Below are 26,550 nucleotides of genomic sequence, written 5' to 3'. Positions count from 1 at the left end.
GACCCACAGATATCCATCACTGCAAATGGTAACAGAACTATCACATTTTCCAGAAATAAAGTATCTCTTTTTCGAACTCTTATTTTATATTTGTTTGTCAACAGATACTTTTTTAGAAGCTACAGTTTCCTTTCTAAATATACGCCATCATGGATGTAGGCGCCACACAACTTTATTCATTTATTCATTCAGTTGCCATAGGGACTAAATTTCTAAGCATGGCTTTTGGGTTTGATGCTTCAAATATCATCTTATTGCTTTAAGAAGTATTTCCAAAGCCTATAAGAATGTCTTTAAAAAGATTCCATGCTAAATATTTCTATCACAGCAAAAGTAGGTAGAAAAGTATGTAGATGGACAGAATTTGGGATGTGAAACTTGCTTCTATGAATAAATATTCATCAAATTTTCATCCCTGGAACAAAATAACACAAATTGGTGAAATAACAAAACAAGTAAACTTTAAGGTGAAAATTTAGAAGAGAAAAAAAAAAAGATAAAAATAATGATCCTGGGATCCCTGGGTGGCGCAGCAGTTTAGCGCCTGCCTTTGGCCCAGGGCACGATCCTGGAGATCCGGGATCAAATCCCACGTCGGGCTCCCGGTGCATGGAGCCTGCTTCTCCCTCTGCCTGTGTCTCTGCCTCTCTTTCACTGTGTGCCTATCATAAGTAAATAAAAATTTAAAAAAAAATGATCCTGAGGGCTCTTCACCTAAAATCTGTTTCACAGATAAGTGTTCTACCTGTACTTAAATTTTAAAAATTATCAGCTTTCTAAATATGTCACATAGATATAACAGACATCTCTCAAAAGTTTAATCTTGGCTTCTTTCAAAGATACCACTTGAATCTCATAAAATTTGGCTTAACATACTTCATTTCTGCTACATTAAATGATTTAAGCATGGAATAAGTTGTATTAAAATACAAACAGTACATCAATGAAACAGGAGTATGTCAAGACAATAGACAGCACTGAAACTTTTCTGCTATCTCTCTACCAAGATGCTAACCCTTTGACTTTTTCCATTATAATCAACTAGAAAACCTTACAATCTAATGGATTTTAGTTATAAAATGTCTCCTTAAAACAGAAGCCCTTAAGAGAAGACTCTAAATAATTTAAATAATAATTCCACAATCTAAACTTTAATGATTGGTATCAAGATCAATATTACATACCATGAAAACTCTAAGAAATAGAAAAGCATTTATATATAAAGTAATACATGTCCTAAATTCATACAGATATAATAAGAACATGTCTAACCTCTTTCGAAGAGACCTCCTTGAATATTTTATTTCATTAATTCCACCCTTACCCCCCAGCCTTTTTTTTTTTTTACCTAATACACAATTTATATCTAATTATACCTTGAAATTGAAAACACGGTTCCTGATCTAGAGCAATATACAAGAAGAGAGAAGTACCAATCAATTTAACTGAGTTGGCAAGTATTTATGAAATAACTGCTCTGGGCTTAGAAAATTCCTAGAAAACCGAACTGAAATAACACATACTATTTATAAAGATCCATTTACACAATAGGTCAGATCATATTTCTAAGCTATATAAATTATAAACAATTATAACATTTGCTTTGCAGAAGCACTAGTATTATGAATAGAGCATATTATTTGTGGTCAGTCAGAAAATAAGGATTTGAATTATCACTTTATCACTAACTAGCTATGTGAACTTGGGATGTTCTCTTAACTTCTCTGAGCCTTAGTTTTTTAACTTGTATGAACAATCATTCAGTCAAATTCATGTACAGTTTGAAGACAACTGAAACACCAAGATATCCTAATAGGTTAAATATGGGATATAAGAGGAAGTGAAGAATAAAGGATGACATTATTCTGGGTTTTTTGGCCTGAGCAACCTTAAGACTAGAGCTGCCATCATTGACCTAGGAAAAGTTCCTGGTAAAGACTTGGATGAAAGAGCAGTTCAGTTTTGCAAATGTTAAGTGTGAAGTGCTATTTAACACTTAATTGTAGATATCAAATAGGCAGGCTGATAAAACAGTACAGAGTTTAGAAGAGATGTCTGGGCTATGTAATTTGGGACTGATTTGCACAAAGATGATAGGTAAAGCCATGAAATCAGGTAAGACCAGATTGCTAAGGGAATGCCTACAGGCTGTAAAGGACAGAGGTCCAAAGTGGTGAGACTCAGGACACTCTAGAGCTAAAAGGTCAGGTAGAAAGGAAAAAACAAAGGATACTCAGAAGAGTAATAAAGTGTGGTAACATTATCCCATTAACTAGATTGTGATACTATGGACATTGCATGTGAAATTTCTTGTGAGTTACATTTAGTAAACATTCACACAGCATAGGTTTATCCAGGTAAACTAAGTCTCTCTTAGATACTAAGAATAAATAGTGTGCTCTAAATATTCTGCCTCACTGGAATTTGGAGGTTAATGCTATTTCTTAAAACAGCATTAAATTATCTGATAATATGGCAGTACTACAACAGTAATTCAGTTGAAAATTTTAAATGTTTAAGAGAGATCTGAAGTTTATTGGAATAAGAATACCTCTTTACAAGCTAACTCTAAATTTGAAATAAAAATGAAAGTTAAGAAAAACCTATCAGATAAATGTGACCAAATATAAAGTCCCTTGAGAATAAAAAAAAGTTTCCCAATTTTATTTTGGAAAAAGTAATATAACTTATTAGTCACCTCAAATTCTTTTGTTTATCCTTAAATTATATTTTCAAAGAAAAGAAAAAAACATTGTCAGTTAATATCAATGAAAGAATAGCATCTTGCTATACTTTGAAACGGTAAGATCTGCATAGAACTCAATGTGCTATTGCTTATATGTTTGCCTTAGAGTATACAAGTGATCCTGGCTTATTTTTCTATTAATGATCATAAATTTGCAATGAACTTGCCATGCTTTCTTGCTCCATCTGCCATCACCATTCTGTAGCTACTCTAACTCTGCCACCTCAGAACCAAACTTATATATTTTCAAGATTAGGCAACTAGTTTAGTATCCAAACTAGTTTTTAAAAATCTATATAAATATGATGACTACTCAACTAAGGTGGATCATATTTGGATTGAGGAACTGCTTTCTATAATTTTTCTCTTTAGAGATTTAGAATTTTGAAAAGATCCTCATGTAATACAAGAAAAAGTCTTCAGAATCTTACCCTAATTTAACATTCATTTAAAATATTCACTTAAAATACTCATTTGGGGTATTCAAAATATTCATTCATTTTAGATATTCAAGCCTAAATCTTTCTACTTTATCTTCACAGAAGTCCCAAAGGGTAGAAATGGAAAGAGCAACCTCCATGGAGGTATCTGTTCCATGATGGCCTTTGATAAACATTAAGCTTCTTATGTCAAGATTTAGTATTCCTCTGAATGAGGTAGCTACTCACAAGACTGGATACCCTCTTTAATGAAACTACAATGCCCATACTTACTAAGCCATCAGCAGAGATATACTAAGGATAGTCTTGACAACCTACAATCAAAGTCATGTTCCTGGGAGTAATCCAGGTCCACATGGAAAGAGATGGTGGTCAAGAGTTTAAAGCAAAATAGATTCCTAAAGGGATGCTTGAATGGCTCAGTTGTTTGGGTGTCTGCCTTCAGCTCAGGTCATGATCCCAGGGTCCAGGGACTGAGGCCCACATTAGGCTCCCTGCTCAGTGAGGAGTCTGCTTCTCCCTCTGCTGCTCCTCTGCTGCTCTCCCTGCTTGTGCTCTTTTCCTGTCAAATAAATGAATAAAATCTTTTAAAAAAATTCCTAAAAATCTACAGCCTATCAAGTCTGAGTCATACAGAAATAAAAAATTCTGAATAGATTTATAACTAGTAAGAAGACTAAATCAAAAACCTCCCAATGGAGAAAAAAGCACAGGACCAGAAAGCCTCAATGGGCAATTCTACCAAAGAGCCAAAGGAAAATTAACACTAAACTTTTCCTCAAATTCTTCTAAAAATTGAAATGAAAATACTTTCTAACTCATTTTATGAAGCCAACATTTTCCTGATACCAAATCAGACAAAGATACTATAAGAAAAGAAAACTATGGGATCCCTGGGTGGCGCAGCGGTTTGGCGCCTGCCTTTGGCCCAGGGCGCGATCCTGGAGACTCAGGATCGAATCCCACATCGGGCTCCCGGCGCCTGCCTGTGTCTCTGCCTCTCTCTCTCTCTCTCTCTCTCTCTCTCTCTCTCTGTGACTATCATAAATAAAAATTAAAAAAAAAAAAGAAAAGAAAAGAAAAGAAAAGAAAACTATGTATCAATATTCCTGATTAATATTGACATGAAAATCTTCAACAAAATTGCAAGCCAAATTCAGTTAAAAGGACTACACGCCATAACCAAGTGGAACTTATTCTTGGAATGCAATGATAATTCAACTTATAAATCATTCAATACAATACAACATATTGACAAAATGAAGGACAAAAACTACATGACCATTTCAAGTAATTTAGAAAAAGCACTTGACAAAATTCAACACCCTTTCATAATAAAAACACTCAACAAACTAGGAACAGAAAGAAAATATCTCAACATGATAAAGGCCATATATAAAAAGCCTATGGCTAACATCATGCCCAATGGTGAAATGTGGAATGATTTTCCTCTAAGATAAGAGACAAGGCAAAGCCTCTGTCACTTCCATTCAGGATTACTGGAAGTCCTTGGCAGAGTAATTAGAAAATAAATAAAAGGCATTCAAAAAAGAAAGGAAGAAGTATAATTATCTGTTTACAGAAGACATGATCTTACATGTAGAAAACCCTAAAGATTTTGCCAAAAATAAAAGAATAAAGAAACCCTGTTAGAATTAATAACCATATTAAGCTAAATTCTAGGATATAGAAGCAACATAAAAAAACTTGATTGAGTTTCTATACACAATCACAATCCAGAAATGACATTTAAAAAACAATTCCACTTATAATAGCTTCAAAAAGAATAAAATACTTAGGAGTAACCTAACCAAACTGAAAACTACAAAACTTGCTGAAAAAATTAAATATACCAATACATGAACTGACAGCCACGTACATGGATAAGAAGACAACACCATTAGAATTCTCACGCTACCCAACGCTATCTCTATTAAAATCCTGATGGCATTTTTATCAGAAACAGAAAAACCATCCTAAAAATCATATGGAATCTCCAGAACCCTAAATAGTCAAAGCAAGCTTGCAAATGAAGACAAATTTGCAGGTCTCACACTTTGTAATTTCAAAAACATTTACAAAACTACAGTAATCAAAACAATGTGGTATTGGCATACCAGCAAAGCGAAGTGGTACACAGACACAGAGTAGAGGGCCCAGAAATAAGCCCTCAAATATAACGATCAAATAACATTTGCAAGGATTCCAGTGCCATGCAATGGACGTTAAAAAAAAAAAAAAAGCAATCTCTTCAACAAATGAACAAATGATGCTGGGAAAACCGAATATCCACATGCAAAAGAATTAAGTTGAACACTTACCTTAGAGTACACACAAGAATTAACTCAAAATAGATTAAAGACCTAAATTCAGGCCTAAACCCATAAACTTCCAGAAGGAAATGGGAAAAACTTTCATGACATTGGATTCGGGAATGATTTCTTGGATATGACATCAAAAGCACAGGCAACAAAAGCAAAAAATAGGCAAATGGGACTACATCAAATTTAAAAACATCTATGCATTAAAGGAAACAATCAAGTTTGAAGAGCAACCTATAAAATGAGAGGAAATATTTGTAAACAACATACCTGATAGGGGGTAAATACCTAGAATATATAAAAACTGCAATTCAACAATAACAACAATAAATTACCTGGTTTAAAAATCAGCAAAAAATTTGAACAGACACTTCTCCAAAGAAGATAGACAAATGACCAAGACACATATGAAAAAACGCTTGACTTCACTAACCATTAGAGAAAGCAAATCAAAACTACAATGAGGTATTAGCCTATAACCATTATTATGGACACATTATGGACACTATCAAATATTGGCAAGGATGTAGAGAAATTAGAATCCTTATGCACTGTTGGTGGGAATATAAAATAGTGCAGCCACTATGGAAACAATATGGAGGTTTCTCAAAAAATTAAAAACAGAGCTTCCATATAATCCAGGAGCCCCACTTGTAGCTATATATCCAAAATAACTGAAAGCAAGTCTTAAAGAAATATTTGATACCCAGTTCACTGCAGCATTATTCACCATAGCCAAGAGGTAAAAGCAATTCAAATGTTCATTAATGGATAAAGGAAATGTACTATATACATACAATGGAATTATTATTAAGTATTTAAAAAGGAGGAAATCCTGCCACATGCTAAAACATAGATGAACCCTGAGGACAGGATCCTACGTGAAATAAGCCAGTCACAAAAAGACAAATACCATATAAAGTTACTTGTATGTGATTCTAAAGTAATTAAATTCATAGCAAAACAGAAAGTAGAATGGTAACTGCCAGAGACTGAAACGGGAACTGAGGACTTATTTAGTGAGCATATAGCATTTCAGTTTTGCAAGATGACATAGTTCTATATCTGTTATGCGACAATGTGAGTAGAGTAGAATCTACTGAACTGTACACTTAAAAAATGGTTAAGATGGTAAATTTAATGTCACATGTTTTATATCAAAATCAAACATTTTTAAAAAGACTTTAGAGCAAAATGGTCTTTCCTTCCTCAACAATGTATGTGTAAACACTACAGAAGACACTGCAACACATAATTGGTAAGACATATAATTCATCTCAATTCCTGGTGAACATAATTGCAAAACAAAACCTGGCCAGCTTGACAGTCATGAAGATTTTGTATGAAGGTACTACTGAGCAATGCAATGGCTAAAACAAAGGCTAAACTTGAGTACGTTTGGTCTTTAATGGAAACAACGCTTGTGTCTAAGGATCATATTTACATATAATTCTGAAAACTAGTCACATTTACATATAATTCATAAAAACTAATTTTGCTCCACCTGAAGGAAGAGGCTAAAAGAAAATGCAAATATGATAAAACTGATATAATTCAAAATCCTCCAGAAATGGGTCTTTAAATACTTTTTTAAAAACTTTGTTTTAAAATCTTCTTATAATGCAGAACACTTTCAGGCTTCTCTGAACTGAACACCATGGACAGAATTTAACATTTTCTCTCTGAGTCAGAGTTGTTACTTTGAACACTAAGTACGAGATGATTCTGAAAAACACTGATGCCCTTTGGATCTATTGAAGGTTTATGGCTATTTTCTCTTACACTAAACACCGAGACTGCTAAACCTTTTGAGTCCTTAGGCTTTTTTAATGTGTTTTCCTTTTTGCTTCTTTATTTTGAACTAACAGTTGTCATATTTTAAGTATAAAACATAAACATACTATTAAAATTGTCTATTTCCTTTTCATTTATAGTTATAATTACCTATATACATGGAAACTAAATCACCAACCATGAGAAGTAAGAGTATATGTAATAATAAATAACAAGGTAAGAGTAAATAAGATAATAGTTAATATTTTCTGACTATTTACTGATGTAGTTTATGAACATATGTGAGGTTCTGTGAGGTCTGGAGCCGACTGCCAAGAAAGAATTCTTGAGACATCTTCAGTGCAAAATGATGGTTTTATTAAAGTATGGAGACAGGCCCACGGGCAGAAAGAGCTGCTACTCCCTGGTGCCTTCTGCTGCCTCCTGCCTCAGGATTTTGAGGAGCAATTATGTATGTTGGAGGAAGTAAAAATAAAGGAAGCTTCAAAAGGATCTACACATACTAAAGAAGATGCAGGATACCAGACTCCTTACTATTGTTAAACCAAGGTTGTTTTTACCTCTAGCAAGGCATTAACATGAAACAGGAGTTTCCTGGAAGAACATTATATTCTGCTTTCCTCAAGTATTTGTCAATGGGCTGTAGGTTATAAGGACATTTAATTTTATCTATATTTTCCTCTGCCTTTGTTTCCCACATCATTTCCCTTATGCCAGACACTGTTCTAATGCCTGCACTAGTATTAACACATGTAATCCTATATCAATTCTATTATCATCTCTATATGAAAGATGAAAAATACTGAGACACAGACCACTAAAGTAGCATGCCCAAAGCCACCCAGCTAGTAAGTGACAGAGCCTGGATTCAACCCCCAGGAGTGTGGCTTCAGAGTAATGACTACTCTCCACAAACTATGGGCACATAATAGCATTCTATAAACAAGAATAGATGTTACCACCTGGTCACTTTGGAATCTATCTTGATTGTTCTAAGACATTTATTTTTCCATTTCTCTTGGTTTGGGTCAATATTGAAATGGATCAGTTTGCTGGATCATTTAGCTTCAAGTTAAGTGAAAATTATTAATTTTAAAATATATGTGTATAAAATATACTTAAGACATGCAGTTAATTCTTATACCTGTTACAAATTTTAAAAATAAGCCTCTGTCTTACCAATGTAGAGCTCCTTTGCTCAGATCTTAGAAAATGAATCTTCGATTCAGGGTAGGTAAGTGAAGTATCTCTTCTCAACCTGAATTCCTGAAACAGAAGCCCTTCTAGGTCTCAAGAGAATCATGAGACCAGTTCACAGATGCTTAATCCCAAACTAAACTCAGCAAGCATAGCAATGAAAACCAAGGACATTCATGGCCATCTAGACTGTCACTTCTTTATAGGCAAAAACATGACTCTGCTCTGCTTGGACAGAAGACTTACCTAACTCCAGTAAGGATTTCCTGTTGTATTAAATTTGCTGAACCTTATTCAAAAAGCAGATGACAACACAGAGGCACAAGAAAAGAGGCCTGATGCCGGCAAGATGCAGGAGTAACTGAGTCTTCTAGACTATGTTTAAAAGACAGCAGCTCCCCGCCCCCTCCACCTTTTACTCGTTCTATGTATTTTGTGAAGATATACTGTAAAATGTTGATTGTTAATTTGGGAGTGGGTCTGGGGAGACATGGTACTAAAACAGCTTAGTTATACTATCATCCAGTGGCTCTTCTCTACAACTATTTGCAAGTTTATTAAAAACAAAAGGAAAATACCCTGAGGAAATCTAAAAGGCCTCCAGGCAATGAGAGGGTACACATCACCCACATATTTCATCAAACAATCTTCCAAGAAAACAAGAACTCATGAATAACAAATAATTCAGTATTTCACCAGGGTGAAAAAAAAAAAAAAACTACATTTTGTCTCTATTACTCATTAGCTACCAGAATCTAGTTTAAAAAGTATAATGGACTGGGGCAGGGGAGGGGTGAGGAATGAGGGGATATTTCACATTATGATACAGTTAAAATTTAAAAAGAAATTGTTTTCTATTATTAATTTTTGACATACCTGTTGTATTTGGTAGAGCCAGCTCTCACAAAAGAGGGCTAAAAGATGACAATGAAGCATCTGGCACAGACACATTACAAATTTACAAAACTTCACACTGACACATGGTGAGACACTTTGTGGGGGTTGAAACTGACTCAGGGAAATGTCAGGATTACATCTCATTGAGTGAGCAAGCCCAGTTTTCCAGACCCTCCTAACAGAAATCGCCCCAAAGGCTCGAGCAAGCCAAGTTCTTAATATGCTCAAGACTAAAAAGATTAAATACTGCCCTCCCCTAAGCCCCAAACTTACTATGAAGCACCTATGTTCTACCTTTGACATCCTGTGTCTCCTGTGGCCACTGCTCATAACCACTGGGAATTTTCTTTTCATTCTTGACTTATTTTAGCTCTTGCTTACTGAACTTCATTGTATGCTATTTGCTTCAGTAACAAAGAGGAACAAAGTCATGGTCTAGTTCTCAGAGCACAAACCTAAGCGCAAAAGCAAAATCAAAGTTTCTATATGGTGCTGTGTCCTATTTATGGCTAAAGGGCTTTATCTATGTTTGTTGGTGAGTAGTCCATCTTTAGATATTTTTTTAGTATCGTTTGTTAAAATATTAATTGCTGTACTAAGAATAAAAATTAATGAAAGAATATATGTTATATGATTTCGATTTTGTAAAATTCAAAAACATCTAAAACTTTTATAAAGTACTGTTTAAGAATACATGCATATGTGAAACTAAAGAATAGAGTGGTAACATAAAATTCAGGACAATGGTTACCTTTTTGGGATAGGATGAGGGACAGTATACAGGGAGTTCTGTGGTACCAGTAACAATCTATTTTTTTAACCTCGATACTGGGTACAATCTTTATGCAATTTCCCCAGCTCCTAACATAGTGCTTGACATATAGTAGGTACCAATAAATATTTCTAAAATGAGGGAAGGAGGGAACTGACTTTAATTTCTAGCTATGACATATTATCTTGAAATAGGCTGAAGTTCCTGCCAATAAATAAATAAATAAATAAAACATCTGGATAAAATGAAAGAAAAAAGAGGAAAGGAGGGAGAAAAGAATGGAGGGAGGGAGGAAGAGAGGAGAGAAAGAAACCAACTAACCTATCTACCTATGTGGAGACATCCAAAAACAGCCAATGGAGCTAAAATTGAGGGGCCACATCACAGAAAGAAGGGAAATGTATAACTGTTCTATATTCTGCATTTCTGAATCAAACTTAATATTTGATAATATGTGGCATTGGGGAAAGACTAAGAATCTGACAGATGGAAGCTAGTAAGATGTAGAAAGCCAGGAAAATTAGGTAATCTCACCAGCCCAAAGAGAAAAAAATTATCAATCTGGGGGCTGCAAAAAAAACCTCAAGCCTCAACACAAAAATCCCAGAGAGAATGAAAGTCAAGGAAAGAAGACTGAGCCTCAAAAAATTTTAATGAATTTTTAAGTCGCCCAAGGTGAAAGTCAAAGAAGCAAAGTAGAAACACTAAAGAGAAACAGAGTTGAATTTTAGGCAGCATTAAAATGTTAAACTTTTAAACTGGAGTTTAGGAACTTCCAAGGACAAAAGTCTCTAATAACCATCCACGGTTCTCAGATAGCCCTCTGGAGTGTTTTACCCTGGAAGTAAGAGTGAATAAATAAACTGAGCTTTTCATAGACTTCTGTTCATTTTGGTACTGATCAAGCAGTACTTAGTCTATCTAGTAAAAGATCACAGATAGGATAGAACCTCTCTGGAAGAAGGCAATGCTTATAAAACCACTGTAACAACACAATGTCCAGCGTTAACTCTCAAATTACCAAACATATGCCCCCCAAAATATAAACAGATCGATAAGTGATCCAGTACTCAAGTTACTGACAGATTTTTAAATACCTATAGTTAATATTTCCAACAGAGAAGACAATAATACAAAATTTCACCAGAGGATTATCTTGATGAGCACTCAGTAATATATGGAATTGTTCAATTACTATACTGTACACCTGAAACTAATATCACATTATACATTAACTTCTCTAGAATTAAAATAAAATATAAAATTTCTCCAGAGAACTGGAATCTATTTTTTTCAGAAAAAGAGTAAAATATATATTTTAGAACTAAAACTAAGTTCTAAGCCAAGGATAAGTTTATCATTTGTTTATCCAGAAAAATAGATTAGCAGAAATTATCTAGTCTGAAGTTTGAAAAACAAATTAAATAACAGAAAACACAAAGAATATACAGTGCATAGTAAACAGATCTGACATTACATGCATTTGGAGTCACAGAAATAGAGAACAAAAGTGGAATTTTTGCTAGCAATCTATTTTTATATCTAAGTGCTTGTTTAAAAAGTGTGGTCATTTTGTATACTAATCTGTATAAATTTGCTACATCAATAAAAGTTTTTAAAAATAACCAAGTACCACTATGAGGAACCCCTTCACACATACTAGGATGGTTAACATAAAAAAGGCAAACAATCACAAGTACTGGTGAGGATGCCGCCATCACAGTGGGCCTAAAGGGCAGAGCATCAAACCATTGTTCTTCACCTTAAAATCTAATGAAATTTGTCTTGTGAAGTTTGAACTTGCCTGAGATTTGTCATTCCTTTCCTCCTGATTTTTCCCTTTTGAAAGGAATGAATGTCTATCCTATCTCTTTTCATAGTAGGAAGTCTTCAGAAAAGAAGACTGAAGAATATTTTGATTAACACAAAAGAGGACACATAAATAAGAAAAAAATGCTAAAACAGGTAGTAGCTTTAAATCCTAACTATAGCAATAATTCTTATATACACATACTTAAAAATATACTTCATTTTTTCAAGTTTTTATTTAAATTACAGCTAGTTAACATACAATGTAATATTAGTTTCAGGTGTACAATATAGTGATTCAACACTTCCATAAAACACCTGGTGCTCATCACAAGTATACTTAATCCCCATCACCTATTTCACTCATCCCCCCCAATTCACCTCCCCTCTGGTAACCATCAATTTGTTCTCTATAGTTAAGAACCTGTTTCTTGGTTTGCCTATCTCTCTCTCTCACTTTCTTTCTTTTGTTTTTTTTTTTTTGTTGTTGTTTTTGTTGTTGTTGTTGTTGTTGTTGTTATGGAGAAAGCAAAACCCTCTAGCACTGCTGGTGAGAATGCAAACTGGTGCAACCACTCCAGAAAACAGTATGGAGGTTCCTTAAATAGTTAAAAATAGAACTACCCTATGATCTAGCAATTACTCTACTAAGTATTTACCAAAAAAATATAAAAATACTAATTGAAAGGGATACATCCACCCTGATGTTTTATAGGAGCATTTTTACAATAGCCAAACCATGGAAAGAGCCCAAGTGGACACTGACAGATGAATGGATAATGATGTGGTGTATATATATAAATCAATGGAATGTAATATTCCATTACACAATATACACAATGTGTATATGGAATATACACAATGGAATATTACTCAGCCATAAAAAAACAATGAAATCTTGCCATTTGCAACAATATAGATGAAGCTAGAGGGTATCATGCTAAGTAAAATAAGTCAGTCAGAGAAAGACAAATACCAATGACCTCACATACATGTGGAATTTAAGAAACAAAAAAAATGAGCAAAGGGAAAAAAGAAATACATACTTCAAATAAAATATTAAAATTGTCAAATTAATTAAGCAAACTCAAAAGCTGCTGAGATACCTTTTAAATAAAGTCAGAAATAAAGGGATGGAAAATATCTTGTTTGAACATCCACAAATCCTGAAACAAAGATTTGAATAAAATACTTTATTTCATAAGTAATTGCATGAAATTGAAGAAAGGGAGTAATGGAGTCAGGAAAAGGAAGACAAAAAAAAATCATTCCAGAGAACTGCTATTCTGATAACTGGGATGTAATTCCTCTAAAAAATTCTGGAAACCACCTTAGAATAAGAGCTAAACTACCTAAACTGAGCTGAGCTAAAAGCTACCCTACCTGCATTTGGTTTAAGGATATCAAGGATATTAATTCTCTAGTACTTTAATTTTTCATAGTTCAGCCAATACAGTCCCCAGGCAATTGGAAATCCAGCCTGTGACTAGAATCAGTGGTGAGACCTAAAAGAATATGGGTGGGACACTGGCACATATGCAAAGAATATACCATGCAAATATATAGCAAAGAAAAAAATATATATATAGCAAAGAAAACTGTCAGACAAAGTAAGATTTTTAAGTCAAGAAGTATTACCAGAGATAAATGGTATCAAGCTCCCAGGAATCTATCACAATCCCAATTTATCTGCATCTAAAAATGTAGCTTCAAAATATATATAATAATAAACGAAAGATGTCAGAGTAGCTTCTTCATACAAAAAGACCTACCTTATTGCAAGAAATTAAAGACAATATAAATAAATGAAAGGATATACCAATGTTCATGGATTAAAGGACTAATTATTGTCTTGACTTCCAATCTCCACATTTAATCTATGGATATAACACACTTCCAACAATCTGATTCTAAATTTCATATGGAACCTTACAAGAAAATGCAAAGGGCCAAGAATACCAATGAGAACTTAACAACAAGAGAAAACCCTCAAAGAATGGCCCATAGGTTATCAAGACTTTTTATAAGTAACAGTAATTGTAATAATGTGGTAATGCACAAGTTAAGAAAAATTATACAAAGCTCCAAAGTAGAAAGTCTAGGGGTCTCCTATCTCATTAATCTTTAGAGAAAACAAATGTAAAATAATCAGTACATACCAAACAGGCTAAAACTTAAAAAACTAACAATCTAAGTATTAGTAGGGATATGAAATAAGTAGAACCTCTATATAGTGCCAGCAGACATAAAAATTGATACAGCTTTTTTGGAAATTGAATTTGGCATTATCTACTAAATTTGAAAATAATATATCTCATTATCCAGCTATTTCAATCTTAGGTATATACTCAACTGAAAGGTATGCAAACACTCTCCAACAGATATGCAAAAAAAGCTGCACTGTTTCCAAGTGTCTGAAACTGATAAAAAGCTAAATGTTCATTTAAAGTAGAGTGGAGGAATAAATTGTGTTCTATTTACATAACAGAATACTTTTCAACATTGATAATAAACAAATGCTATATGTAACAGCATGGATGAATCTCTCAAACTCTCAAACAATGTTGAGTAAAATAAGCTCTATATGCTGCATTATCCTATTTATATAATGCTTAAAAACAGGGAAAGCCAATGTATAGTGATTTAAAATACAGGACACTTGCTATTTTGGGGAATAGTAAGGAGGAGATGATGGGTAGGGGCACAAGAAGCCTTTCTGGGACTGGTAATGCTTTTTTTCTCTTGAAATGAGTGGTACTTATAAAAATGTGTTCCCTTTGTGACAATTCATTGTCCTGTATGCTTATGATTCTGTACTTTTATGCAATGTTTTTTATTTAAATAAAAAATATTAAATTAATATTATGCCACACTTCTGCCTCCTCCCAGAAATATTTTAATTCTCCTTCACCTTTCATAGAAATTCTATTTTTTATTATTTTGATTTATTTGAAAGACTCAGATCATTCTGTTCATTCCATTTTTGCTAAAAGAAAAGGGATCTATATACTGATATTGAAGAAGGAAGCCTCTGGACATTAAAAGTAATTATATAAAAAATTATGTAAAATTCAGAATGTTTGCATGCACTCAGTACTTGGCTGCCTCTCAAGTATTTAGAATCTGAATGTACTTTTGCATTTCCCCAGTGAAATTTTAGAGGCCTTTTCAATAGTAATTAGCAAATCAGCTAAAGAATAAAGGGCATAGGGCTAAACCAAAAGCCAGGAACCATACTGCCTATTAAATGCTAAATCAAAACTAAATGCTATATTCTCAAGTGGCAGTGAGCTTTTTTTTTATGAGGAGGAAAAAATAAAATATTATTTATCATTTACAAAGAAAATCATTTTAATTGGTATAATTGCTATCATTCTCAGCTGAAAAACATGCAAGATTCTTTAAACAATTTATCTTATTCTAGAAAAAATTTCAAGATGCATGAATGTCCTTAGTTCATCGTTGAACCACGAAAAAATAAAAGTTGTTTTTTTTCCTAAATAGAACAACTTTTAAGTAAATATTTAACATATACAAATGCTTTTATGTACTTTAGGAATATATATATTTTTAAAGATTTTATTTATTCATGAGAGACACAGAAAGAGAGGCAGAGACACAGGCAGAGAGAGGAGAAGCAGGGCCCATGCAAGTAGCCTGATGTGGGACTTGATCCCAGGAATCTGGGATCACACCCTGAGCCAAAGGCAGATGTTCAACTGCTGAGCCACCCAGGCATCCCAGGAATATAAATTTTTACACAGACAATTAAAATATTAATTATAAGCCTTCTTTACTTTATAATTTAAAAAAGCCTCTCTATATAATCTCTATGTTATAATATTCAAAGCCCTGAACACACTCTTTAAAACCATAGAACATTAGTATGCTTTTGCCTGACCTGCTGCTCTAAGCCTAATTCTAACCAATAAGAAATATTTGGATGGAAATATAAAGTAGCTACATCATCACAGTGTTCCTAGCAACTGTGAGTGGAAATGTCAGCTATAATTGACATGTACCCTAGCCTTTAAGAAGGCAGACTTTTTAAAATAGAAGGCCTTGTAAAAGAAAAAGCAAAGCTGAAGGCATCAGAATTCTGAACTTCAAGTTATATTTCTAAGCTGTAGTGATCAAAACAGTATGATACTGGCACAAAATTAGACACCATAGATCAACAGAATAGAAACCCCAGGAAGGAACCCACAACAAATGGTCATTTAATCTTCCATAAAGCAGGAAAGAATATCCAATGGGAAAAAGATAGTCTCAACAAATGGTGTCCGGAAAACTGGACAGCAAAAGGGTGAAACTGGACCACTTTCTTGTACCACACACAAAAATAAATTAAAAATGAATTAAAGACCTACATGTGAGACATGAAACCATAAAAATCCAGGCAGTAATCTCTTTAACATCAACCCTAGAAACTTCTTTCTAAATATGTTTCCCGGGGCAAGGAAAACAAAAGCAAAACTAAACTGTCAGAACTTCATCAAGCATCAAAAGCTACACAGTGAAGTAAATAATCAACAAAACTAAAAGGCAAATCACAGGATGGGAGAAGATATTCTACAAATGACATATGTAAAAAAAATGTTAATATCCAAACTATATAAAGAAATTCTAAAACCCAACATCCAAAAAATGTATCATCCAGTTAAAAATGTACCAAAGACTTTCATAGACATTTTTCCAAAGAAGACATACAGATGGCCAACACTGATGAAAAGATGCCAACTACTGATGAATGGAAAAGACGATGTGGGACACACACACACACACACACACACACACACACACACACACACTGGAATATTCTCAGCCATAAAGGATGAAATCTTGTGATTTGCAATAACATGGGTGGAGCTAGAGAGTATTATGCTAAGTGAAATAAGTCAGTCAGAGAAAGACAAATAATTTCACTCATGTAAAGTTAAGAAACAAAACAAATGAACATGGGGAGAAAAAGAGAGGAACACCATGAAACAGACTCTTAACTATAGAGCACTGACACCAGAGGGGAAGTGGGAGGGGGGTGTGAAATAGGTGATGGAGATCAGAGAGTGCATTGGCTGTGCTGAGCACCAGGTGTTGTGCGGAAGTGTTGAATCACTCTAATGTATATCTGAAACTAATATTACATTGTTTGTTAACTAGAATTTAATAAAGATTCTAAAAAATGGAAAAACAGGGATCCCTGGGTGGCGCAGTGGTTCGGCGCTTGCCTTTGGCCCAGGGCGCGAACCTGGAGACCCGGGATCGAATCCCACATCAGGCTCCCAGTGCATGGAGCCTGCTTCTCCCTCTGCCTATGTCTCTGCCTCTCTCTCTCTCTCTCTCTCTCTCTGTGACTATCATAAATAAATAAAAATTTAAAAAAATTTTTTAAAAAATGGAAAAACATAATCAAGAAGGAAAAATTATTCAATAAAACATACATAAAATTCAGAAAAGGAAGATATTCAAGACACTGAGAAATTCTAAAAAGTACCAATTTGACAAAAAAATCAGAAAAAAAGAGAAAAATCCCTTTAAGGAATACAATGATTAATAAGCATTAGCACTAAGAGTTCAAAATTTTACAGTACTCTCATTTCCTTTTTGAGAATGTCAGTAATGGCCAATCAGGCAATACAGAGTAGGCATATGTATCAGTTTCACCAAAACATTTTTTCACTATTTTTATTTAGTTTTTTCAATTCATGGAGAAATATGAAAAGGTTTGAAGACACTATAGAATGATCATTAAAAGGGGCTCTGATTAATGAAAGGAAATTTATGGCAATGCATTTTATGGTCTCTTGGCACTATTTTCTTTAATGTGTTTAACAATTGTTTGGATGAAACATTAAGAGGATAATATTGGAGAATTGGTGGTCAAGAACATGGACTTTGGAGTGAGGTACTTTAGTTCAAGAGTCACTATTTAATAGCAATGGAACCTTGGGTAAATTACTTAATCTCTTTAAATCCTATTTTCTTACCCATAAAATAGGAATAATAATGTCTTCTCTATTTCATAGAAGACATTTACAAATACTTCCATGGTGTTCAATATGTTAGGCATTCTAAATACATTATAAATATTATTTTATTTAATCCTCATATCAACCCAGTAAGCTTAGATATTATTGATTACTATCATGCTCATTTTAGATGAAGAGAGTGTGGTAGAGGAGTTAAGTAACTTGCCTCAGGTGACCTATCTACCACATGGCAGTTTAGATAAGATATAGAGAATGTCCATTCATATTCATTAAATGTTAGAACTCATCATAATCAAATTGGAGTGATACTGACTTTACTAGATGAAGTTATAAGATTAAATTTACTAAAAGCAGATATTGAAAGGACAGTAAGTTAAATAAAACAAAACAAAATTTAACAAAGAAATATAGGGTCCTTTGATTAGATTTATAAAAACCAGCCTTGTAAGTTGACAAACTGTGATTTAGCTACAAAAAAAAAAGAAAGAAAGAAAGAAAGAAAGAAAGAAAGAAAGAAAGAAAGAAAGAAAAGAAAAAAGAAAACAACCTGTGATTGCATTAGTAATAAGAAAATAATCTAGAATCAATAATCATTCATGTATGGATTACTGATACCAATATTTAAAATGTCAATTTATGGGATCCCTGGGGGCTCAGTGGTTTAGCACCTGCCTTCAGCCCAGGGCATGATCCCAGAGTCCCAGGATCAAGTCCCACAACAGGCCGACTGTGAGGAGTCTGCTTCTCCCTCTGCCTGTATCTCTGCCTCTCTCTCTCTGCATGTCTCATGAATAAATAAATAAAATCTTTAAATAAATAAAATATCAGTTTAAAGAAAGGTTGTATAGTCAAACTGAAGAGGCATAAAAAGGAATTATTTCCTTCCTTCACAAAAAAAAATCCATGCTTCAACTATATGGTGTACATAATAGGCACACAAAAGGCACTCCTATGTTTAGTGCAGCATTTAAAATAAAATTTAAAATAAAAGCTGGTATTGGAAAAAAGGACAGTTTATAAGGCTAAAAAAATCAATACCTTAAGAAAATGAACATTGTTGACAGGTATGCACCTAAAAATACAATCCCAAAATACATGAAGCAACAACTGACAAAATTGAAAGAAGAAACAGAAAATTCGGGATCCCTGGGTGGCGCAAAGGTTTGGCGCCTGCCTTTGGCCCAGGGCGCGATCCTGGAGACCCGGGATCGAATCCCACGTCGGGCTCCCGGTGCATGGAGCCTGCTTCTCCCTCTGCCTGTGTCTCTGCCTCTCTCTCTCTCTCTCTCTCTGTGACTATCATAAATAAAAATTAAAAAAAAAAAGAAACAGAAAATTCAATAATAGTAACAGACTTCAATGATCCACTTTCAATAGTAAATAGAATAACTAGATAGAAGACCAATAGGAAAATAAATGACTTGAACAACACTATAAATCAACCATACCTAACAGTCATCTGGAAAACAGTCCATCCAACAAGTGTAGAATACACACTCTTTTCAAGTGCACATGGGACATTCTCCATGATAAACCATATTAGGCCATGAAACAAATCTCAATAAATGTAAAATAATTTAAATTATACAAAATATGTTCTCTGACCAAAACAAAATAAACAATCAGTAACAAAAAATTTGGAAATTCACAAGTAAATGTAAGTTTAAAAACACTCTTAATTAGTCAAAGAAAATCTCATAAAGTAGATACATTGAGATAAATAAAAATGAAAATACAGAATACTAAATCATAGAGGATATACCTAGGATGGTGTATTAAGGAAAATTTATAGCTATAAATGCTTATATTAAAAATAAAGATAGGAAAGTAATAACATAAATGTCTAACTTAAACTATAAGAAGTGAAGAAATTAAGACACAAAATAGAAGACAGAAAAGAATAGATATTAGAATAGAAATGAAACAAATTTTTTTAAAAAAATAGAAAAAATTCAACAAAACCTAAAGTTGTTTTTTTAAAAGATCAACAAAATCAGCAAATCATTAGCTAGATAGACCAGAAAAAAAATAAAAAGAGAGAGACAGAAGATTGAAACTAGTAAAATCAAGAATAAAGAGGAAACATTACTACCAACCTTACAGAAATAAAAAAGGATTATAAAGGAATATTCTGAACAAGTGTATACCAGCAAATTAGAAAGCCTAGATGAAATAGAATAATTCCTAGAAAAATAATAACTACAAAATTGACTTAAAAAGAAACAAAAAATTGGGCAGCCCAGTTGGCTCAGCGGTTAGCACTGTCTTCAGCCCAGGGTGCGATCCTGGAGACCCGGGATCAAGTACCAGGCTCCCTGCATGGAGCCTGCTTCTCCCTCTGCCTGTGTCTGTGCCTCTCACAAATAAGTAAATAAAATCTTAAAAAAAAAAAAAAAAAGAAACAAAAAAATCTAAATACAAGAGATTTAATCAATGATTCAAAATATTACCCACAATAAAAAGCACAAGCCAACACGTCTGTCCTGGCAAATTTTACCAAACCGTTAAAGAATAATTACCAGTAATCCTTCCCAAACTTCTCTAACCACAGAAGAGGACAAAATACATCCAAATTCATTTTAGGAGGCAATATTATCATGATAGCTAAAATCAAAGGTAACACAAGAAAAGAACAACACAGATCAGTATCTCTCAGTACACAGACACAATAATCCTCAAGAAAATGCTACCAAATTAGATCTAGTGAATATTAAAAGGATTTTTAAATTTCCCTAAGAATGTTAAGATCAATTTGTCAGTTTTGAAAAATAAAGGTACCTGGGATTTTGGTAGGCATTGTCTTGACTCAGTAGATCAATTTGAGTAGTATTGTAGTCTTAACAATACTAGGTATTCCAAACATGAATATGGATGCCTTTCCATTTATTTGGGTCTTCTTTAATTTTTTTTTCAACAATGGTTTCTGCTTTCCAGAATACAAGTTTTATGCTTATTTTGTTAAATTTATTCCTAAGTATTTTATTCTTTTTCATATCATTACAAATCCATTCTTCTTATAATTTTGTGTCATTGCTGAATTTATTAGTTTGTTAGTCCTAATATTTTGTTGTTGCCTGCTTTGCATATCTGCTCAACTGCATTCAATACCCATTAGTCACAGTTTAGACAAACTCTGCTGTTATTTCAAAGATCCCAAGCCTCTACTGCCCTTTGGAACTCTCTCACCCAGAGACTTCCCATCTTGGAACTGAGCAACACCACCTACACACATTAAGTCCCCTTTCTCCCAGGGGTTCTCTTGACTTCTCCTTTTGAGTGGTGACCCTGCCCTGCTGACTCTGGAAAGTCTACTGTGAGGGATTTCTCTCATGCGACTGTCTAAGAGACACCCAAATATAGCACATTCTGTGCTCCTTTCACCTCATGCTTATGTTTTTTCTTTGATCTGTCTCCAAATCCTTCAACTCACCACAAAGTGGTTACTTCTACTGACTGAACCTGTATTTTGGCTCGATATAAAAGAACATCTATTAGTAAAAGATGGTCAAATACAAATATGTGGTGAGTCCTCTATCCTTACAAATTAGTGGTAAGCACTTATTAAAGATATTCTGAAAAAGAAACAAAAACTAGATAAATGGTTTGAACTAGAAGAATGTTGGTATGGCTCCCAACCTAATCCATGACCAAAATATTTTACCAGGCTGGTAAAGACTGGTATTTTACCAGTTATTTCCCTAGTACAACTAAATAATTCAACTGTTTTCCCACCTGAAAATGAAGATCAGATATCTAAAAAATTACAATGATTTCTTTTTTATCACAGAAATGAAGTCATGATTCACCAATTACTGAAGTTGTTGTAAATACTTCTAACAATTTGTTAACACAACACTTGTACTAAAGTTCCAATGATAACAGGTAAGAAGTGCATTTGGTAAGTGTAAATAAAAATGTGAGCATATTAAATGAACCTATGATCAGTCACAAATGGTAATTAAATCAATTTTTTCTTATATAAGAAAATTGAAAAAAATTTATACCTGGGAATTAGGAAAAGGAAGCAAATATGATGATGATCACTTTTTAACAAAATGACTGTGTTTATACTCAGAATATATTTTAACATGAGAATAACTAGATTAAGATAATACTCTGTTATTTAATAAAAATACATACTTAGTTTCCTATCTAGAGCATAAATCATTGTGGCAACTGAAGGGATATTTAGGGAAAATATTTAGGGATTTTCACAAATGAAAGCACTTTACTGTTGAATTAAAACTTGTTACTTTGTAGACTTGAAAGGATTAATTGGACATTAGTAGGTCACCATTTTAACATTTTAAGCCTTCCATCAGAGGAAAATTCTGTTATTTCACAGTCATCTTCATTCAATCCCACAAGATAGAGCAAGTATAAAGGTGAGTAAGGAGGCAGCTGCTGAAAACTATAAATTTTATATTCCATTTTAAGACTATGATACAATTTTTATTATAAAAAATCAGTAACAGAACTTCTAGTGATTTAAGAGAAAACTTGGCCTCCGTTTTGTGCTATATTCAACGGTTCTAATCAGGCTAATTCTACCTTACAAAGTAAGGTATAGGAAGTAATTAAACATTGTACTAAGTAGTTTTTAAATACCAACTGTACATAAATGTCAAATAATAAGCTTAAATACTACAAAAATTAGCTATTTAATAAAAAATTGGATTTTCTTGAAGAACAAAGTACTCAACAGAAGAAATCTATTTCCCTTAAATTGTACATAGTTGTAATCATCATTGATCTTGCAGGATTTTAACAAGATAGTTTAACTGAAGAAGTATTACAGCAACTCTGTAATACTAAAGACATGAAGAAATACAAGAAAGCCACAGAAAATTAGTTTACAATCACTTCAGATTACCTCTTATTATCTCCTTTCTAGCACTGTACATGTCATATGTTTTATATTTTTATCTATTTATTTGAGCATATATCCTCTTAGAAATAGGAGAAATCTCCAGAACCTGTGCTTTTAGGACAGGAACAAGCATCTCTAATGGCAGGATAGGTTTTTAAGAATGGCTAATTTGAGTCTTCAATTTTGTGGTAGGCTCAGATAGTTGAAAAGCCAGAAACAACCAAACAGCAATGCCGTATTTGCCTTTTATGCTTAATACTATACACTGATTAAAACTATGTTAATATAAACATCTAAACTTATACTCTAAAAAGGTTCTGGAAACTGAAATACCATTTTAAAGTAAGGGTGAATGCCAAGAAATATATAAGAACTTTCCATACTTTTTTTTGTTTGTTTTTTAATTGCTATCTCAAAGATTCACATTTTTCTCTAACACAATTCAAAGACTGCCTATTCAGCTGTAGGCATTGCTTAGCTTGCTGTAAAGCTGGCAATGTAATTTATTAAGTAAATTGAAGGTCTTAACTTTAAGTTTCACTGGATTCAAATTAAAAATATTTAATGCTCAGTATGGCATGAATACCGAATCATTAGAACAAATGCCAGCCATAGTACTAGAGCATAGGGCTAGAGGTGCCCTGCAGATCCAGAGGTCTTCTTTTAGTTAAAGAGCTCCAGAGGTTTCTGAGGGAAGTGTGATGACTTAGTATCTGAGTGGTTTTGGGCAGTGACTATCCTCCCAATATTAAAAAATAAATTTATTGGTGGCTTTAAAGCACCAGGCCAGGGTATCACCCTTCACAGAAACAAGTCCTCATCTGATTCAAATAAAAAATGGGAATTCAAGGGGTGCATGGGTGGCTCGATCCATTGAGCCTCCAACTCTGATTTCGGCTCAGGTCATGATCTGGGGGTTCTGGGATCAAACCCAGCATCTGGATCTGTGCTCAGCAGGGAGTCTGCACCTCTCTCTTTCTCTCTCTCTCTCTCTCTCTCTCTCAAATAAATAAATCTTTTTTTAAAAATTAATTTTTTCTTTAAAAATGGGAATTAAAATGCCAGGAGACAGTAGCTAACTTTTTCCTTTTTCCCTTGACCTTTATTTATAATGACATTGTTTGGTCCAATTCAGGAAACCCGAAATCCCATCAGACCTTCATTATATCCTATATTGGATACATTTGGTGTTTTACTATTTGCCCCAGCTCAGGCATTGCTACTCTCTACCTCAGCTCCCCAGGACAATATAACATGAAAATAAAGTTATTTACTTGCTACCACTGCCACCCACTTGCCTTCTGCTGAAGCTATCACACAGACTGGCTTAACTCTCCCTCCCTAGGTCCCTCTTAGTTGGAAACTTCTTAAAGAGGTCACATTTTTATTTCAAATGTTAGAAAGCTTATTTGAAACAAAGAAAACAAAGTTTTTAACAGAATCCTGAGAACAGCTTCTCTTCACAGACATACCTTGTGCCTAGGAGAGATTTAGAGTGAGCACACATTTAGAATGCAGCCTTTCTCTGTAAGCAAACACTTGTTCAGTCTCCATACTGTGCACAGATGTTGCCTCTTCTGTAAAATATTCTCTACCTCACCTGGGGAAAGTGGACTATTTTCTCTTAGTATTTTGGTCACATTTTTCTATTATACATCTTGTAATACTCTGGCAACCAAATATTTGTTGAGTGAATTAGTGAATGAATCAATTAATGAATGAAAGACACTGAAGTCCAGGGGAAAAAAAGACTAGGATGAGTACAGGTATGTAGTCTTGTCTTTTTTTTTTTTTTTAAGATTTTATTTATTTATTCACGAGAAACAAAGAGAGAGACAGACAGAGACATAGGCAGAGCCCTGGACCAGGATCACACACTGGGCTGAAGGCAGCCCCTGAGCTGCTGAGCCACCCAGGCATCCTTTTAGTCAGTCTTGTTTTATACAGGAAGACAAGAAGAGAAAGATGGTTGAATCCTAGCAAAGGTAGAGGAAATGTCTAATCCTAAAACCAGATCTAATCCTAAAACCACTGCCCTGTCTCCAAGGCAACCAATTCTTAGAAAACCTTTAGGAAATAAGAAAGTTTGACTTCCCTATCAATATACCCTGCAGTATGAACATGAAAAAGCTTCCATTCCCTCACCTTCTCTATCATGCCCACTTCTGATCCTGGCCCTAATCCTTTTAAAAATAGTATACATAACTGGCCAGTGAGGTACGTCAAGAAAATGGTGTTGTTGCTGTGGAGGCCGAGAAAATTAAGGCCATTCCACCTTAAGTTCAGCGTTAGCACAAGTACAGCCATCCCAGGCCCCTGTGAATAAGAGCTGAAATTTACATTACTTCAGTTACAGGAAAAAAAAAAAAAAAAAAAAAAAAAACCAGCTTACAGCTTAATGCCCTAGAAAGCCCCATATTAGAATGAGAAAAGAGCTCAATGCCCTTGAAAGCCCCACATCAGAATGTAAACATAACTTGAGAAATTCCTCCACCCTTTCTGTTGGTCCCCTAGACCAGCCCATAAAACTAAGCTGGAACCCTCCTCAGGGGTCCAAGTCCCTGCTCCGCTTTGTCAGGTATACTTGGTCCCAAGCTCCGGCTTGTAAATAAACCCCTCGTGTGTTTGCATCGGTGTGGGGTCCTTGGTGGTTTCTCTGATACATAATCTTGGGCACAACTGTTGCTCTACAAATAGCACCTTCAATACTACACTCACAGGTAAAAGGGCAGGTTAAAGAGAAATGAAAAAAAGATAGCAATTCAGAGGAATTTTGACAGATTCAGATAAGGAATATTGTCAATGTACTGTTAGCTAGAGAGGAGGGATCCAAGGGTGCTTTTAATTCATTTCTGCAGTTGTCTTCTACTGAGTAACCCTGCCAACAAAATTTTATGGCCACTACTACTCCATCTTATTAAAAAATACTGAATTTTGCTAAAAGGTATTAATTTCTGGATATTCACAATACATAGTTATTAATGAAAGAGATCATCCTCCATGCCCCACTGCTTTTTCCAACTCAGGGTCAACCCAGTTAAGATAAAGCCTATTATAATTCATCTTCCTGTCGGCTAGGCCTGGATGGAGTTCATTAGCTACGCATGAAAATTCAGCTCCTATCGCCTTATAGTTCAAATTTATTCAGCTTTTATTGTCACCAGGATCATTTCTGCAAGAAGTCAAACTGCTTTCACAAAGCAGGCAAGACAGATTTCCATGGTATTATTCCACTGGCAAAATTTCCAGATGAAGTTGGCAAGCACAGCTTTCCTTTAGTCTTGCCAGAAAACGTCACCAGTTTGATTTCACTGGACCCTGGGGTAGCTGTAACTTCTGTGGACTGATAATGCTCCTTCCCAAGGATGTCTCTATCCTAACCACCAAACCTGTGTCTATGTTACTTTATATAGCACGCAATTTTACAGATGTGATTAAGGATATTGAGATGGGGAGTTTAGCCTAGATTATCCAGGTGGGCCCAATATAATCCATGGTCCTTATAAGAGAGAGGCAGAAGGGTTAAAATTGGAGAAGTAAATGTGACGATAGAAGTGGGGATTGGTGTAATGACACACATGGTCAACGAGAAAGGAGTGTGTAGGGAGCCTACAGAAGCTGGAAAATGCAAGTGAAAAGATTCTTTCCTAGCATCTCCAGAAGGAACCAGTCCTGCTAATATCTTGACTTTAGACCAGTGAGACTTATTTCAGA

At 34.2% G+C, this 26,550-nt stretch overlaps 1 protein-coding gene across 1 annotated transcript in view; it reads right to left on the bottom strand.

Moving 5' to 3' along the window:
* Window positions 1-26,550, bottom strand: part of GPR158 (G protein-coupled receptor 158) — a 405,508-nt gene that overhangs the window by 216,671 nt on the left and 162,287 nt on the right. The gene's annotated exons all lie outside the window — the stretch shown is intronic.

This window comes from Vulpes lagopus, chromosome 8, assembly GCF_018345385.1.
Source record: "Vulpes lagopus strain Blue_001 chromosome 8, ASM1834538v1, whole genome shotgun sequence".
Lineage (NCBI taxonomy): Eukaryota > Metazoa > Chordata > Mammalia > Carnivora > Canidae > Vulpes > Vulpes lagopus.
The sequence above is the reverse complement of the archived record's forward strand: the minus strand, read 5'-3'. Positions and strand labels throughout refer to the sequence as shown.